Below are 19,860 nucleotides of genomic sequence, written 5' to 3'. Positions count from 1 at the left end.
ATCTTTATTGTATGTGTATGTTAGTACTATTTTTGTATTAAGTATATAATATGGATAATAAAGTTTATATTTTATGATATTTTTGGACGTGAACTCCTTTCTGTTCTCATGGTGATATGCTATTTTGGAGTGTCCATGTAAGATTTTCGATGGGACATAACGACAAAGTCCATTATTCCTTTGGTGTCTCTATGCTATTGTTCTCTATGGTTTTGTTTTATAGTAGTAGGTGACAGTAGTGCAGGGAGACAGGCAGGAGCGTTACAGTACATACAGTTGTGGCCAAAAGTATTGACACCCCTGCAATTCTGTCAGATAATACTCAGTTTCTTCCTGAAAATGATTGCAAACACAAATTCTTTGGTATTATTATCTTCATTTAATTTGTCTTAAATGAAAAAACACAAAAGAGAATGAAGCAAAAAGCAAAACATTGATCATTTCACACAAAACTCCAAAAGTATTGGCACCCTCAGCCTAATACTTGGTTGCACAACCTTTAGCCAAAATAACTGCGACCTGCTGGAATTTTAGACCATTCTTCTTTGGAAAAGGAGAAGGTCCCTGATATTTGAAGGGTGCCTTCTCCAAACTGCCATTTTCAGATCTCTCCACAGGTGTTCTATGGGATTCAGGTCTGGACTCATTGCTGGCCACCTTAGAAGTCTCCAGTGCTTTCTCTCAAACCATTTTCTAGTGCTTTTTGAAGTGTGTTTTGGGTCATTGTCCTGCTGGAAGACCCATGACCTCTGAGAGAGACCCAGCTTTCTCACAATGGGCCCTACATTATGCTGCAAAATTTGTTGGTAGTCTTCAGACTTCATAATGCCATGCACACGGTCAAGCAGTCCAGTGCCAGAGGCAGCAAAGCAACCCCAAAACATCAGGGAACCTCCACCATGTTTGACTGTAGGGACCGTGTTCTTTTCTTTGAATGCCTCTTTTTTTCTCCTGTAAACTCTATGTTGATGCCTTTGCCCAAAAAGCTCTACTTTTGTCTCATCTGACCAGAGAACATTCTTCCAAAACATTTTAGGCTTTTTCAGGTAAGTTTTGGCAAACTCCAGCCTGGCTTTTTTATGTCTCGGGGTAAGAAGTGGGGTCTTCCTGGGTCTCCTACCATACAGTCCCTTTTCATTCAGACGCCGACGGATAGTACGGGTTGACACTGTTGTACCCTCGGACTGCAGGGCAGCTTGAACTTGTTTGGATGTTTATCCAACATCCGCACAATCTTGCGTTGAAATCTCTTGTCAATTTTTCTTTTCCGTCCACATCTAGGGAGGTTAGCCACAGTGCCATGGGCTTTAAACTTCTTGATGACACTGCGCACGGTAGACACAGGAACATTCAGGTCTTTGGAGATGGACTTGTAGCCTTGAGATTGCTCATGCTTCCTCACAATTTGGTTTCTCAAGTCCTCAGACAGTTCTTTGGTCTTCTTTCTTTTCTCCATGCTCAATGTGGTACACACAAGGACACAGGACAGAGGTTGAGTCAAGTTTAATTCATGTCAACTGGCTGCAAGTGTGATTTAGCTATTGCCAACACCTGTTAGGTGCCACAGGTAAGTTACAGGTGCTGTTAATTACACAAATTAGAGAAGCATCACATGATTTTTCGAACAGTGCCAATACTTTTGTCCACCCTCTTTTTTATGTTTGGTGTGGAATTATATCCAATTTGGCTTTAGGACAATTCTTTTTGTGTTTTTTCATTTAAGACAAATTAAATGAAGATAATAATACCAAAGAATTTGTGTTTGCAATAATTTTCAGGAAGAAACTGAGTAATATCTGACAGAATTGCAGGGGTGTCAATACTTTTGGCCACAACTGTACATAGTACCTCAATCTCTCAGCTCTTCTGAGAGCTGAAAGTAGTGTATAAGATCAGGGAGTAGTGACAGTTTTCCCAGCTTTTTGGGGGGTCACATTTACCCCTGCAGACCAATTTTTTTGCCCTTGCGGTGCTGTTTTCACACCGAATAGCATGCACGGTACTGACAACTGAGAAGCAGCCAGCACCGCTGTCTTCTGTGGTGACTGTCGAGCTAAATCTTCGGCTTTAACCTCAGGCCATTTGTTTTGCCATTGCGGTGCTGTTTGTAAAACACAAAGCAGTACTAGGCTGTAGTGCTACCTTCCACAAAGCATAAACTGCTCCTTGTTCCCCAGGGCGGCACGGTGGCTCAGTGGTTAGTGGTCCTGGGTTCGAATCCCACCAAGGACAACATCTGCAAGGAGTTTGTATGTTCTCCCCGTGTTTGCGTGGGTTTCCTCCGGGTACTCCGGTTTCCTCCCACATTCTAAAGACATACTGATAGGGAATTTAGATTGTGAGCCCCATCGGGGACAGTGATGAAAATATGTGCAAACTGTAAAGCGCTGTGGAATATGTTAGCGCTATATAAAAATAAAGATTATTATTATTATTATAATATCTGCATCTGAACATCTGCAACCATGTCACAAAAACTCCAAATTCCCAAAATGTCTGTTGTGAAGGGACAGGAACATGGACTTGGGCGTGGGGTTGTCAGTGGTGCATGACAACGCCCTGAGTCCTGGAGACAGAAGAAGGTTGAAGCATCTATGTTCCTGGCGAAAATTCCCGGTCTGGAACGGAAATGTGTCTGAAAGTCATAAGAGCAAGAGTAAGTACTGTCTTAGATGGCAGATAAGGGCTCAACAAAATTTTCCAGCAGCACCCAATCTTCCACAACCACACAGTCTACTGTCGATACACAGAATGCAGGGTCATCCAATCCTCAACCTGTTCCTACTTCCTCCCCCCCCCTCAGCAGTCACAGGAAATATTTGACCCCAAGCTTGGACACTCCGATGATCTGTTTGGTATATATGATCCTTTGGTTGCCTCTGGCCTCTCAATGTGCAACATTGAAGAGGAATCTGAGTAGGTATCGTCTGTTCATGGCCAAATATTTGAAAACCGATGGCCAGAAGAAAGCCACTTTCAGCCACGTGATATACTGGCTCAAGAGGTGGAGGCTGATGATGATGAGACACAGTTGCCATCTGGTCAGCCGATAATATAAAGAAGGAAGGAGGATGACATGGACGATGAGGTGGTCGATGATGAGTCAACTGATCCGACCTGGACCGTTGGTACGCATAGCCAGCACAGAATAAGAAGGTGGATACGTAGCACCAACAAAGGCACCAAGGGCTACTGGTTTGAGCAGAGTGCAAAGTGTTAACTGTTGCCAAGAGCAATTCCTCTGTGCCCCAAGTCAAGGCAAGGGGGCGTTCATCCTCTGTCTGGAGTTTTTTTTCGGATAGTCCTTCTGAACTAAACATTGTCATCTGTAGCATCTGCCATATGAAGCTGAGCAGAGGCCAGGGCAAAAGGCAACCAGAGCACCACCAGTATGCGGAAACACATGGTAGCCAAGCACCCTAGTCGGTGGGCGGAACAACAGGGTTCCAAATCAGTGTCTGTGGGTCAAACCACTGCCATGTCTGCTGTGATCCGTCCTTCCCAATCTGCTGGCCAGGAAGCAGGTGCTTCGGTTGCAGAAACACAGGACACAACAATCCCATTCACTTGTTTGTCCCAACCAAGCATCCAGTTGTCCATGTCCCAGACCTATGAAAGGAAGCGTAAATACCAATCCACGCACCCACAAGCACAAATACTAAACGTGTACATTGCCAAGTTGCTAGTCATGGAGATGTTGCCGTTTAGGCTTGCGGGGACACAGTCTTTCCATGATCTCTTAGCTGTGGCTACACCACGATACTCTGTTCCCAGCCGGCACTATTTTTCCCAGTGTGCTGTCCCTGCATTACACCAGCACTTGTTAAAACAATCTAAAGTGCTCCCTCACCAACGCCGTAACCAGAAAGGTCCAACTAACAGACACGTGGACAAGTAGCTGTGGCCAGGGACAATACATTTCTGTTACGACACACTGTCTGAACCTGGTGGAGGGTGGGACAAAGTCGCAAACTGGAACATCACATATCCTACCCACTCCATGAATAGCGGGCCCAACCTCTATCATGGTTTCCACCTCTTCCTGTCTTCCCTCTTTCTCCTCCTCATCCTCTGTTGAATTACCCTCCAGATCACACCCAAGTTGGGAGCTGTGCAGCAGCGCATCGGCAAAGCGGCAACACGCACTGCTGAAGCTGATCTGTTTAGGTCAAACACTACACACTGCAGCAGAACTGTGGCAAGGAATAACACAACAGACTGATCAGTGACTCTCCCCACTACAACTCGAACCCGGTCTGGTTGTCTGCAATAATGGGTGTAACCTGGTGGCGGCGTTAAAGCTGGGGAAGCTGGTACACGTGCCATGCATGGCTCACGTGCTGAACCTAGTGGTTCAGAAATTTATCAAAACATACCTTAACTTGCCGTACCTACTTGAGAAGGTGCGCCGTATTTGTGCCCATTTCCGCCATTCTTCTACCGCTGTTGCCGATCTTGCAGCGCTTCAAAAGCAATTTAATTTGCCAAATCACTGACTTATTTGTGACCTGCCCACATTCCACATTTGTGGAACTCAATATATCATATGTTGGCAAGGATTAGTGAGCAGCAGAGGGCACTTTCTGAATACCAGCTTAAACATACCCATCAGACTGCGACTCAACCAAAACACATAACAACTGTCGAGTGGGTATGGATCACTGACATTTGTGAGGTGCTTGATAACTTTGAGTACTGCATCAACCTCGTGAGCGGTGATCAGGCTATTATCAGCGTTACCATCCCGATGCTATGTACGTTGAAAGAATCCCTGCATAATCTAAACATGGAATCTTTGAGTGCCCATCAGCTGGGTATGGAGCAAAATTTCACACTGGGTGATCCTACCCAGCCCTGCCAATATCCTGATGAGGCAAGATTGGGTGATGAAGATGAGGAGGAAGATGAGTAGGGAGAGGACTTCTTATTCTGTGGTACCGAGGGGACCCCTGATGCTACAGAGGGGACTCTCAACCCCTGCTTCAGGTCTTTCCAGCATGGGTGGGCTAGAGAGGAGGAGGAGGAGGAGAGTTAGTTAGATGAGAGGATGGGTATTGTTCCTCCTTCTGGGCCTTCAGAACATTTGTTTCATGGCAGCTTGGCACACATGGCACAGTTCATGTCTAACTGTCTGTCCCAAGACCCTCACGTGATCCACATTTTCAACAGCAACCTATACTGGTTGCCAACCTTTCTCGACCCACGGAACAAGGACAAAATTTCCTTCTCTATTGTTGCAGTCACCAAGAGGTTTCACAATTGAATCCATCAAAAGGGCTGTTGTCGATCATTTGATGACAACATCACACTCAGACAATGCTGGTAGAAGAGGTTCCAGCTCTTTGCAACAGCATGCATTAAAGGGGAGAGACACGCCCAGCAGGTCCAAAAGAGGTGGGGGTAAAATGTTCACAAACTTGGCCATCTTCAATAAACCGGCTCATCAGCTAGGGCTAGCTGTAACAATGTCAAGGAGGCAGAAGTTGAACAACATGATCAACGAGTATCTACAGTAAGTGACCATACCTGCATCGTTCCTGACGCTTCTGTACCGTTTAATTACTGGGTATCCAAGCTGCTCAGTTGGCCAGACCTCTCCTTATATGCCTTGGAAGTGCTGGCCTGCCCTGCTGCTAGTGTGATGTAAGAGCGTGTTTTCAGTGCTGCTGCGGCGATCATCACGGATACATGCACACGGCTGACTACAGAGAATGCAGACAGGCTGACTCTGATAAAAATTTAACAAGGACTGGATTTTGCCAGTTTTTAAGCCCTCCAGATGACATCATCCCAACCTAAAGTCACCCAACACGTTCTTTTATGCTACTGGTGATCACGTCCATTCCTTCCCATACAAACCCCTTTTCTCCTTCTTTACATGTGTATCCTACTCCTGCTTCTGCCACATGTACCTCATGGTCAACAAGCTAGAAACAATGTTCCATTCATTAATATTTCCAATCGGAGGCAATTGTGATGAGACGTCCTTCCTGTGTCAACCATGATACAGCCCCTTGCAGGGCTGTGGAGTTGGTAAGCCAAACCTGCAACTCCGACTCCTCAATTTCCCTTACACCGACTCCGACTCCACGACTCCAACACCGACTCCCACATATATTGCTTATATTTAAGTGAATAATTTATTGCAGTACAATGTGAACATCAGAAGTTGTGGTGATGAATGCAGTCTATTTATTCCAACTATCAATTGATGTTGATGTGTTACTGAAGACGAGCAATGCCTGTCCTGGGCGTCCTTTTGGGCAGCTATGAGGTGTACCTGACTGGTGTTAAAATAAAAAGGAGTGTTAGTCTGTGTGCTACCCGGCTTTCATTCTTTTTGGTACAGATAAGATATGGAGACAGATATGGATAAATGGATAGATAGAGCAGATTTCTAATCTGCTTTTGATATTGAAAACATTATCTATGAGCTCAAAAACCTTTCAGGTGATGCGGGTTTTTTAAAAAGCTGATCTGCTTTTGCAGCTGAAAAACGTATACTCAAAAAACGCAGCAAAAACGCTGTGTGTGAATGTAGCCTTAGATCAGGAATAGAACAGCCATTTATAGGACATTTCATAACTTTCCCAAATTCCTATGAAAAAATATTCAGCATATTCTGCATTGAACTACTGTACCCAATTTATTAATATATTTTAGGAGTCGGTCCATTTTATACCGATTCCGACTCCACCAAAATGAGCACCGACTCTGATTCCGACTCCACAGCCCTGGCCCCTTGGGCTAATTTTTGGAGACATTATGTTTATGCCTGCACATTGGCCACAGGAACTACCGTGCTAGTAGTCCAGTTTCATAATTGTCTGGCCCTTAAGGCCTCCTTCCTGTGTCAACCATGATACAGCCCCTTGTGCTGATTTTTGGAGACACTATGTCTATGCCTGCACATTGGATCTACCATGCTAGTAGTCCTAGCTTCATAAATGTCTGGCCCTTGAGGCCTCCTTCCTGTGTCAACTATGATACAGCCCTTTGGGCTAATTTTTGGAAATACTATGTCTATGCCTGCACATTGCGCACTGGAACTACTGTGCTAGTAGTCCTAGCTTCATAAATGTCTGGCCCTTGAGGCCTCCTTCCTGTGTCAACCATGATACAGCCCCTTGGGCTAATTTTTGGAGACACTATGTCTATGCCTGCACATTGGGCATTGGATCTACCATGCTAGTAGTCCTAGTTTCATAAATGTCTGGCCCTTGAGGCCTCCTTCCTGCATCAACCATGATACAGCCCCTTGAGCTAATTTTTTGAAGACACTATGCCTGCACATTGTGCAGTGGCAGTGGAACAACAAGGAAAGTAGTCCAACCTTTATAATTGTTAAGCCTTTGTGTTGATGATGATGGGTGGCTTCTTCCGGCGTTAACCAACACACAGCTTTTTACAATCATGCACCCATTTCAACTTTTTCCTCAGGCCCCCAGACAGCTTTGTAGGGTCTAGCAGAAAATTACTTGCATTTCCCATTGACTTGCATTGGACTCGCTAATCGTACCGAATACCCGAATATTAAGACCTACTTGTTACGAGTATAGCGAGTCCGCATATTTCACTACTCGCTCATCCCTACCTATAATAACTCCAACCTGTGCACCTTCCAATCCCCGGGCTCTACGGGACAAATACAGAGAATATCCTAGAGAAGATATTCATAGACAGCACAGGAGAGGTAATCCGGACTTAGACATGAATGACACTGCCGACATATTCACCAAAGTCCTCCTGACTCCAGAAGAAAGGAGCAAATGTATCAATAGTAAAACTCTAATAGCATCAGGGTTACCGGCACCAGCTCCACCGGACTCCGGGGTTATGGACGGAGAGATTCTGAGAGAAAAGCCATGATATGGAGAAGATGAGAGAATGTGTCCCATTATATAAGTCTCTATGGTGATGACCACAGATCGGAGTATTTGGCAATTATGGCTCAGATTCCAAGTGGAAATGGGAGACTGTTTTTCCTTGATGCCCCAGGAGGTTCCGGGAAAACATTCTTCATTAATCTGCTGCTCACAGAAATTCTCCCAATCACTAACATTGCTCCGGCCGCTGCATCGTCTGGGATTGTGACCGCTCTCTAAGATGGAGGCCGCACGGCTCATTCAGCACCAGGATCACCCCTGAATCTAGCGCTCATGGAATCTCCCGTCTGTAATATCACTGAGATCTCTCACAGATCTGGAAGGATCCAATCACTTAATGGGGGGAATTGTTCTACTCTTTACAATGTTACCTGTTCTTAAAGGAGCAACAACAGCAGAGGAGCTGAATGCAGCACAGCAGAGTCCTGTATAGACTGAGCCCCCTGATCATGTGACCCATGACTCCTCCCCTCCTGTGACCTCATCACAGGTCCTGTGCGCACAGAGCAGTCAGCCATATATGTGGAGTGCGGGCTCTGAGGGTGGAGGTAGGTGATGGAGATTTCTCATTACTGGGCGTGTGGGGGGGGAGACATTAACCCCTTCAGCACTGAGACTCTTTTGGGGTCTGTGTGGTGTGAACAGTGACGTAACAGCTGTGGACAGAATGCGGCTTCGCTGGTTCCCGGCTCCACATTAGACCCATTCAGACAACTGCAGGATGAGAGGACAGAAGCCCAGAGATGTTCTCACACAATGTGATTATTTCTCTCTTAGTTCCCCTCCAGCACAATAAGGGCAGTCTAACACATCCAGATAATTCTGGTACCAGAAAAACGGTACCGGAGCTATCCGTGTCCGTGTGTATACGTGGTACATCCGTGTGCCGCATCAGGACCACACGGATGGTCGCAGGGGAAGAAGCGCTACAGTACATCATCTGAAGTCTGCCCGAGATCGGTGTCTGATGTTCTCCTGCTGTGCCAGTGCCTCTCCTGTGGGCCGAGAGAGGTCCACCTAGGATGCCCATGCCAGATGTCCCTGGACTGTGTCAACCTGTGATGACCTCTTGCCATCGTCTGAAGCTAGTCTGAGGTCGGTGTCTGATGTTCTCCTGCTGTTCCTGTGCCACTCCTGAGGCCTTAGTGTGAAGTCCTCTTAGGATGCCCGTGCCAGATGACCCTGGACTGTGTCAACCTGTGATGACCTCTTGCCATCGTCTGAAGCTAGTCCGAGGTCGGTGTCTGATGTTCTCTTGCTGTTCCTGTGCCACTCCTGAAGCCTAAGTGTGAAGTCCTCTTAGGAAGCCCGTGCCAGATGACCCTGGACTGCGTCAACCTGTGATGACCTCTTGCTTCACCTGTCAACCTGAGATGTGTGCCCTTCGTGATGTGCATAATCGGGAACCTGGTGTCTAGATGTCTTTTGCTTTATTTAAGTAGGGCGGTATCTTTTAGTTCTGCATATGGCCATCTTGTCCACTAGCTCAGCTGCCACAGACCCCTGTCGCTACCCTTCCCTAGTCCGGGTAGGCCTGCATCCCCCCTCTGTGGTCCAGTGGGTCCACATTCCACGATCACCTGGGACGCATACCTCGTCGTCGTTATGGTTCGACGACGTGGGAGTGTTGGCTGGTAAGCCACGCTGCGCTCGCGATTGTAACATAAATACTACAGAAATTCTTTTGTAACCTTGGCCAGATCTGTGCCTTGACAAAGTTCTGTCTCTGAGCTCCTTGGTCAGTTCCTTTGACCTCATGATTCTCACTTGGTCTGACCTGCACTGTGAGCTGTGAGCTCTTATATAGACAGGTGTGTGCCTTTCCAAATCAAGTCCTATCAGTATAATTAAACACAGCTGGACTCCAATGAAGGTGAAGAACCATCTCAAGGAGGATCACAAGGAAATGGACAGCATGTGACTTAAGTATGAGTGTCTGAGCAAAGGGTCTGAATACTTTGATATTTCAGTTTTTCTTTTTTTAATAAATTTGCAAATATTTCTACATTTTTTTCAGTCAAGATGGGGTGCAGAGTGTACATTAATGAGAAAAAAAAATGAACTTTTTTGAATTTACCAAATGGCTGCAATGAAACAAAGAGTGAAAAATTTAAAGGGGTCTGAATACTTTCCGTATCCCCTGTACTTTGTAATCGCCAAGGTTGGACTCGCCAGTCTGAATATCTTTCAGCTTACCCCCTTCAATCATGAGCTTAGTGTTCTGGTGTGTTGTACATACGCATACTGAGTGTGTACCACTACCACCAGCCAGGACAATTCTTCGGTCACAGGTCAGCAAATTTTGAAAATCCTAGTTTGGCAGAAGAGGAATTTTTCTTCTTTAAAAAGTTCATAGGGTTCTTTCCAATTGGTAAGAACCATCTTCTCCTGGACAGGAGTTTTCTTACCGTTCATTTTCATAGACACACAATCTTTCTTGCCAGGCATAATTCGGCTCACTTCATCATTATTGTAAAAATCTTTCACTTTACCCACTATCGCTTCATCTAATGTTTTGCCTGGTTTAGGATCAGGACAAGACATGAGACCTTTTTGTTCAACTAGACATTAGGCTTTTCTAGCCATTCTATTGCTAGCCTTAAATTCATTTTCTATTCTTTTGCATGTCCAACTCTTCGGTAGTGTAGTCAGTATTATGAACTGTTCACTTCTGCTGTGGGTGGATTTAAATGTATCTTTAAGCTGCAGAATGATCTCTGAATCAGTGTCATTTTTCCTTCACCTTCTACTGTTTCACCTGCCAGCTCAAGGGTCAATTTTTTGTGACTTTTTCTAATTTTTTTTGGCAATAACCTGGATAATGGATTCTTTTTTTTGCAATGGGCGATTGTTCAATGTTAGAAAGTGATTTATTCAAATACTCTATTGTTAAATCAGGATTTAATTCTGTGTGTTGGAAGTTACAGGTTCTTCCAAAAATTTTGCCTGCAAAGTATTTTTCTCTTTTGCAAGTTGCTTTCTACAACTGTCACAAATTTTCATGCCTGCATTGATTGATGGATTTATATGAAACATCCAATCTTCTACCGGCCTAAGATCTTTATCTTGTTGTGTCCAATTTTTTCAAAAGGATTGTTCATCTATATATATATATATATATATATATATATAGTCGTCTTATCATGTCTGTCTGTAACCGAAATCGCGGGTCGCTGATTGGTCGGGGCCGCCAGGCCGCAACCAATCAGCGACAGACGCAGCTGTTTGTAAAGGTAAGCTGCGCCTGCCGCTGATTGGTTGCGGCCACCAGGCCAAGACCAATCAGCGGCAGGTGCAGTCGGGCGCAGGCCTTAATCTGTAAAAAAGAGAATTAAAATTAAAAAAAAAAAAAGGTTATTCTCACCTTCCGACGGCCTCCTGTCTTTCCACGCGCCCGGTCTCGCGTTCCCAGTAATGCTTTGCGGCTTAGACCGCTGATGACGTCACTCTTGCGAGAGCGAGAAAGAAGACCGACGTCATCATCGGTCTAAGCCGCAAAGTATTACTGGGAACACGAGGCCGGGCGCGTGGAAAGAGACAGGAGGCCGTCGGAAGGAGAGAATAACCTCTTTTAAATTTTTTAATATTTTTTTACATGCTAGAGGGCTGCGGCAGTGATTGGTCGCGGCTACACGGAAAGAACGGTGAGGGGACCATGCATACCAGGATTTGGGGGTGAGGGGACCATGCATACCAGGATTTGGGGGTGAGGGGACCATGCATACCAGGATAGGGGGGTGAGGGGACCATGCATAGCAGGATTGAGGGATGAGAGGACCATGCATAGCAGGAAAGGGGGGTGATGGTGAGCATACATACCAGGATTGGGGTGTAAGAGGACCATGCATACCAGCAAAGGGGGGGGGGTGAGAGGACCATGCATACCAGGATTGGGGGGTGAGGGGACCATGCATTCCTCGAAAGGGGGGTAAGAGGACCATGCATACCAGGATTGTAGGGTGAGGGGACATGCATATCAGGAAAGAGGGTGAGGGGACCATGCATATCAGGATGGGGGGGTGAGAGGACCATTCATACCAGGATTGGGGGGGTGAGAGGACCATGCATACCAGGATTGGGGGATGAAGGGACCATGCATACCAGGAAAGAGGTGAGAGGACCATGCATACCAGGACTGGGAGTGAGAGGACCATGCATGCCAGGATTGGGGGGGTGAGGGGACCATGCATACCCCGAAAGGGGAGTAAGAGGACCATGCATACCAGGAAAGAGAGGTGAGAGGACCATGCATACCAAGATAGGGGGTTGAGGGGTAGTATGCATATCAGGATTGGGGGTGAGAGAACCGTACATATCAGGATTGGGGGTGAGAGAACCATACATATCAGGATTGGGGGTGAGAGAACCATACATATCAGGATTGGGGGGTGAGAGGACCATGCATACCAGGATTGGGGGGGGTCAGGGGACCATGCATACCAGGATTGGGGGATGAAGGGACCATGCATAACAGGATTGGGGGGGTCAGGGGACCATGCATACCAGGATAGGGGGTTGAGGGGTAGCATGCATATCAGGATTGGGGGTGAGAGAACCGTACATATCAGGATTGGGGGTGAGAGGACCATACATATCTGGATTGGGGGGTGCATTATTGCATTATTATTAAATCTTCAAAAATAAACTACATACATATTCTAGAATAGCCGATGCATTAGAATCGGGCCACCATCTAGTATATTATAAAATGCTGTTCCTTGAGAAGTAGCAGCCATTGCTGTGTGAGAAAAATACAGTTAATATTAAGGAAGATGGGTAATAAAAATAAAGATTTACAGTACACTTGAGATATAACTGTGTTACTATGAAGTGAGTATTAGGGCTAGCGCACACACAGCTTTTCTGTCTGTGGATAAACGCTGCAGTTTTGGCAGCATTTTTCTACCGAGTTTTCACTATATCTGCATTAGTTATTTTAATCGCTAGTGAAAACGATGGCAGCTTTTTTTTATATATATATATATATATATATATATATAAATAGTGATAAATGCTGCATTTATTGCATTGATCAAGAAGTAGTGCAAGCAGTGATTTACTCAAAAAGCACTGCATGTGTTTGACCCCATTGAAATCAATGAGGGGGCGTTTTTCTGAACGATGATCCCTCAGAATAGCGCTGTGTGTGTATTAGCCCTTAAGAAAAGCATTAAACTATTAACATAAATTTACTTAAACTTTAAACACACTCACCAATATTGTAGCATACCGATTCCCTTGTTGCCTGTGTAGAGACTATTGTTTGTTCAAGAGTGAACATGTCCAGGCATGTCAGGACATGAAAGCTCGGAAGCTCTGTCTTAAGCCCCCGTTACACACTGCGATATCGCTAGCAATATCGCTGTAAAGTCACCGATTTTGTGACGTTGCAGCGATATTGCTAGCGATATCGCTGCATGTGATACTTACCTCTGACCGCTCCCCCGCTGGTTATCGCTGATTGGTCCAGGACGTTCTCGCGCATTCCTCGTCGGCCACTTCCTGCTGGGCTTCCTGTGGCGCCGACGAGCCACGCGTGGAGCCGGGTGGGAGGATGCAGGATCGCCGCGTCTGACAGGTAAGTAGTGACCCCCGACCCCAGCGATGTCGCTGGTGAGATCTGCCTGTGTGGCAGCTCACTAGCGACCACCTAGCGATGCACCAGCGATCCTGACCGCGTCATATCGCTGGTCGGGATCACTGGTGCATCGCTAGGTGTAACGGTACCCTTACTTCCTGACTCTGCGGTGGGCAGATACTTAACATGAATGACAGAGTTGCTGGCCTGTCATTTGCTCTGCATTCACTGTCAACCCCTGTTTATTCTCAGGTTGAGCCCTAACAAAGCTTTCTCCTCTGTCCTCTCCTGCTTTTAAGCTGTAAAATAATAAAATAATACAGTGATATCTAAAAATCATGGATTTGGTAAGTATAGACCCCACTTTTTTAGACCACAGGCAGAACAGATCTGAATCCAAGATTTTCGAATTGACACTGTAATAGATATATTTTTAAATATGATCCCATCGCGATCCCAACTTGAATTTTGGTACAGATGTGGCTAGGAGCATAGCAGACACATGTGCATTTTTTGAAGTTATTAAACGTTTTTTTTTCAAAAATGCGGTTTAAAATTTTGTGCTTGCATTCACATGGGTAAAATATTAACAAAGATACTCTTGTGACATATCTGGTGAAAGCCTGAACAGTTCTGAGTAGAATGGTGCCATCTATGCAACGTCCATAGCCAATTTTTGTACTATACTTTAGCTTTTCGCATGGCTATGTATGGTTTGAGGACCTGATCTGAGAGATCTACACCTCATGTACTGATTGTAATCCAGGATACAATCTGGCTTTGGGACTAGTGTTTTAACATGAATGGAGACAAGGGAGCTGTTGTCACGATGTATGGTGGTCAAGATAAGAACATCCGTTTTGTCCTTATACTTGACCACAAGCATGTTGTCTCTGCACTGGACTTTGCTGTCTCCCTTTCTCAGCATTTGTCCAATTAGCAGAGTAGGGAGTCTTTCGCATGGTGCCACAGGCAACTTGTACCTCTAAAGGTACTGTCACACTTAGCGATGTACCAGCGATCCCGACCAGCGATATGACGCGGTCAGGATCGCTGGTGCATCGCTAAGTGGTCGCTAGTGAGCTGCCACACAGGCAGATCTCACCAGCGACATCGCAGGGGTCGGGGATCGCTACTTACCTGTCAGACGAGGCAATCCTGACGTCCTCCCGCCCGCGTCCACGCGTCGCTCGTCGTCACAGCAGGAAGCTGACGACAAGAAACGGTCCAGGACGTTCTCGCGCGATCAGCGATAACCAGCGGGGGAGCGGTCAGAGGTAAGTATCACACATAGCGATATCGCTAGAAATATCGCTATAACATCACAAAAACCAGTGACGTTATAGCGATATCGCCTAGTGTGACAGGGCCTTAACAGAAAGGTCTTGAAAAGTGGGATGCTGCTGTAAATGTTATCCGTATAGAGGTGATAACCCTTAATCAGCATAGGGTGCAGCAATTTTCCCACTCAACACCAGGACAGGAGGGCATTCAGGGGTTCAATCAGGGTGTCCTTCTCGTAGATCCTAAATTTGTGTGTGTACCCTGAAGGCCTCTTGTACAGGTTAATTCTGTACCGGCCCTCTTTCTGGGCAGGTATTGTCAGAAATTGTAACCTCCATTTGAAATAAACCAGAGACTCATCTACAGTGATGTCCCTTTAGGGGTTGTACGCCTGTAATCCAGAAAAGTTTGGATTGCTTCAAATTATGTCCTTGTCATGGCTATAGAGAATACTGGGGTACTGTAGAGTATATCAGTACTCCAGTATTGCCGAATCTCTGGTTTTCTGATTATGCCCATATGCAGCACAATTCACCAAAATATCATCATCTCTGCTGCATTTACAGGGGTCCATCTGGGGCATGATGATGATGATGGTGTGATTCTGGGTGAAAAACTGATGGACATATAAGTTTGTCAAGGCCACCGTAAGATGTAACAATAACACTAATCCCCTCCCTATAAATTTACCCAGTGCTAACTATTCTTTTTTTTTGCAAAAGAGAAATGGACGTCAATAACAATGCAACTTACGCTCCCCTAATGCACTAGGAATTACCCATTGCGATGCAGCACGGTGACCAGAAATAGTGGCGCCGTACGCATACGGTGCTTTGCAAGAACGCAGCTTCTACAGCAGGTCAAGGAGGGGTTAAAGCAGGGGTGGGGAACCTCCGGCCCGGCGGCCGCATGCAGCCCGCAGTGGCTTTTCATGCGGCCTGCGGGCAGGTCCCTGGAGTCCCCAATGCTCGGGCGGCAGCTGTATCCTGTCAGCTGCCGGCCCTTTAACCCCCAAGTGCACGGCACGCAGCGTTCATTACCAAACGCTGCCTGCCCTGCACATGAATGATGAGGTCGTCTGGGTGGGCGGGTTTAGCGTCTGGGTGGGCGCGATTAGCGCTCAATGCTCTCCCGTCCACATGTCCCAGAAGAGGAGATGCTGCCAGAGAGTCTACAGCGATCTCTGTGCGTGCCCGCAGCTCTGTTCCTCCCCGGGGATCTCTGTGCTGGCAGCTGTGTGCTTTTCTACTTGTAATCTGTGCCCCTCAGCTGTGTGCCCCCCCAGCTATGCAGCTATGTGCTCCCATGATCTCTGTGCCCCCCCACCTATGTTTCCACATGTGATCTGTGCCCCCCACCTATATATGCCCCCTGTGATCTGTGCCCTCCAGCTATGTGCACCCCTGTGATCTGTGCCACCCCAGCTATATGTCCCCCTGTGATCTCTGTGCCCTCCATCTGTGCCCCCCAGCTGTTTCCACATGTGATATCTATGCCCCCTGTGATCTGTGCCCTCCAGCTATATGCCCCCATGATCTCTGTGCCCCTAGCTATGTGCACCCCAGTGATACCTTTGGCTCCCAGCTTTGTGTCCCCTGTGATCTATGGGCCCCCTGATTTTTTTTTTGCTGTGATCTGTGCCCCCTAGCTATATGCCCCCCGTGATCTCTGTGCCCCCAGCTATGTGCACCCCTGTGATATGTGACCCACCCCTGTGATCTTCGTGTCACCCCTCTGTGATCTGCCCCCCCGGTGATCTATGAGCCTCCCCGACGATCCCTGTCCCCCCCAGTGCTATATATCCCCCCACAGCTGTATGTGCCCCCCAAGTGAAGTGTATATTTCCGTGCTGTATTTACCCCGAAAGTGCTGTATATCCCCCTGAGTACTGTATATCCTACCACCCATGATATATATAGCCCCCAGTGATGGAGAAGCAGCTCCAGCCATCACATTAAGGGTGAGTTACCGTAATTAATTGTTTGACTAAATATACCCGGGTAATTTTCAAGGTGATCATTTTTGTGTGGCCCTCGAATGATGGTAGAAATTTCCAAATGGCCCCCGGATGGAAAAAGGTTCCCCACCCCTGGGTTAAAGGGATAAGACTTCACTGAGAGCAGCAGGATGATGTCTTTAAGTAAGCTACCTGGCCTGAGCTAAACAGTATGGAACCTTTCCCTGGGAGACGGGGGCAGAAGGCCTAATTAAATGTGATAGGATTCCTTATCTCAGACAAACAAGATTTAAGCAAACAATTGTTTTTACTAGAGAGGACGTGACATTGTCACTAAACTGGGACAAAAGTTATGTACCGCCACATGTAACCGGAAAATACCTGACTGCATAATGCAGAAGAAGCATTGATAAAGTGTAGTGACTCCTATCTGATGTATATACTTCTCATCAAGTTCTTGTTAAGTAAAGGAAAGTTTATTTTTGGACTTTGGTCTCCCTCAATTCATCTCCATACCATAGAGGAGGATTATCTACAGGAAGAACAAATGGATTATCCTCTGAAATTCAGGATGCCAGATCCTTCTCTGTCCTGACATCATCTCTTGGGAGACCCCCAAATACATTATATAGTCGCCCAAACCCCCCAAAATCAGTGCTTTCATGCACGTTAGTCTAATGTGTATGGGGACGTTAAAAGGTAAATTATTGGACGCTGCCTCTGGCCCAGCCTACTAGACCTACGTAAATTACAGGCCCAGACACCATTATTAGGCACTAGCTGAAGAGCCCGGCCATAGTAACTAACTGTGGTTAGTTATAACAAGTTATGATTATCCTCCATCCCATTGTCCAGTGCCCATATTCCCATCATACATATCCTCCATCCCATAGTCCAGTGCCCATATTCCCATCATACATATCCTCCATCCCATAGTCCAGTGCCCATATACCCATCATACATATCCTGCATTCCACAATCCTGTGCCCATATACCCATCATGCATATCTGCCATCCCATAGTCCTGTGCTCATATACCCATCATACATATCTGCCATCCCATAGTCCAGTGCCCGTATACCCATCACACATCCTCCATCCCATTGTCCCATGCCCATATACCAATCACACATCCTCCATCCCATAGTTCCATGTCCATATACCCATTATGACATCAGTGTCGCCATGGCAATGATTATGACATCATAATGCAGGGCGGGGCTTGGTACACACACATCTATATATATAAAGCTGAGTGTATGTGTAAGTATCATAATGACTAGGCTGCCCCATACTATCGAGTACTTGGGGGTGGAGGGGCATACAGCCAAACTTTGTCACGCATGCTTAGAAGCCATGTTTGTTTTTCAGGGTAGCAAGTGGTTAAACTGCCAGGGTTTTTGTTGCAGCCACTACTGTGCCATCCCTGTGGTGTACATCTATGTTCTGGGGCCCAAAAGTTACCTTATTTACTCGCGTATAAGATGAGATTTTCAGCCCATTTTTTGGGGATGAAAGTCCCCCCCCTCTCGGCTTATACGCGAGTCATATATGCCAGGGGGGGTCGGCGGGGGAGGGGGATCGGGAGTGTCAGATCATACTTACCCCCCGGCACGTGTCTCTGCAGGCACCCCCCCCGCTTCTCTCACGGTCTCCCTTCCTTCAGCGGTCACGTGGTACCGCTCATTAAAGTCATGACATGAATATGCGCATATTCATGACTTTAATGAGCGGCACCACGTGACCGCTGAAGGAAGGGAGACCGTGGGAGAAGCGGGGGGGCTGCAGAGACCGCGCCAGGAGGGGGTAAGTATATGTAGTATTCACCTGTCCCCGTTCCATCGCTGCTAGTCGCTGTCTGCCGGGTCTTCTGTCAGTGACTGTTCAGGCAGCAGAGGGCACGATGACGTGGTTAGTACGCGCCATGCCCTCTGCTACCTGAACAGTCACTGACAGAGGACCTGGCAGACAGTGGCGAGCAGCGATGGGACAGGTGAATATCTGAGGTGCCGGGGCCCTGAACGAGCGGTGACACCGGCACCTGGCCCCAGCGGAGAGGTGAGTATATGTCTTTTTTTTTTATATTTGAAGCTTCAGCATATGGGCATAATCTATGGGGTATTTTATAGGGGCATAATCTATGGAGCATTTTATGGGGGCATAATCTATGAAGCATATTATTCTATGGAGCATCTTATGGAGCCATTATTAACCTTTGTGCAGCATTATATGGGGGGGATTTTGTATGGAGCATCTTATGGGGCCCATCATGAACTGTATGGAGCATTATATGGGGCTCCTGATTCAATATGGATATTCAAAAACATTTAACCTACTGATGTCTCAATTAATGTTACTTTTATTGGTATCTATTTTTATTTTTGAAATTTACCGGTAGCTGCTGCATTTTCCACCCTAGGCTTATACGTGAGTCAATAAATTTTCCCATTTTTTTTGTGGCAAAATTAGGGGGGGGGGTGGGGGTTCGGCTTATACTCGGGTCGGCTTATACACGAGTATATGCGGTAAAAAAATTAAAGCACATGTTTAACGTCTTAAAAAAAACAAAATGTGTCTTCTGCTTTTTTAGTTTTTTTTTTCCCTTTTTACAAGAATTGTTGGAGCCAGTTTTTCTTTTGGAACACTGGAAAACACTGTACATGGAGACTTTGGGATCAGATCATTTCTGTCTGCGGTGTTTGAGCAAACAAAAAAAGCTTTTATAAAAGCCTCAAACTTCTGTGTGTGAATCAGACATGAGATCTAACGTGATAGAAGATTACAGTGCGGGGAAGACGGGAAACCTTCATATAGACGGCCGGTGGGGATGGAGTCAGTGACTGACTCTGGACAAATATGTTTCTAGAGCCGTAGTAGAAGATGAAGATGTCGTCCTCATAATGAAGTAGTTATTTCTCCTGTCACGTGTAATGAATATCTCCTGCAGTATTGCTAATGCCGATTCCAGTGTCGGTAAATGAGATGAGAATTAGCGTTATGGAAGATGAGTCTATGAGAAACGTATTCAGCTGCCGACTCCGAGGAAGAAACTGCTTGTTGTCTGTGGCCTAAATATATAGGTTTTATTAGTAGATGTAAAGAAGGAAACTAAATACTGTAAAATAATAAATCTCATATGTTTCCCTTATCTCCAG

The 19,860-nt window shown here is 46.2% G+C and overlaps 1 protein-coding gene across 1 annotated transcript in view; it reads left to right on the top strand.

The window, feature by feature from the left end:
- Positions 1-19,860, top strand: part of LOC141047167 (uncharacterized) — a 549,720-nt gene that overhangs the window by 464,291 nt on the left and 65,569 nt on the right. The window lies entirely within an intron of this gene.

Source organism: Dendrobates tinctorius, unplaced genomic scaffold (assembly GCF_039654945.1).
Source record: "Dendrobates tinctorius isolate UK_male_01 unplaced genomic scaffold, ASM3965494v1 ptg000126l, whole genome shotgun sequence".
Classification (NCBI taxonomy): Eukaryota; Metazoa; Chordata; class Amphibia; order Anura; family Dendrobatidae; genus Dendrobates; species Dendrobates tinctorius.
This window is presented reverse-complemented; position numbering and strand designations above follow the sequence as displayed.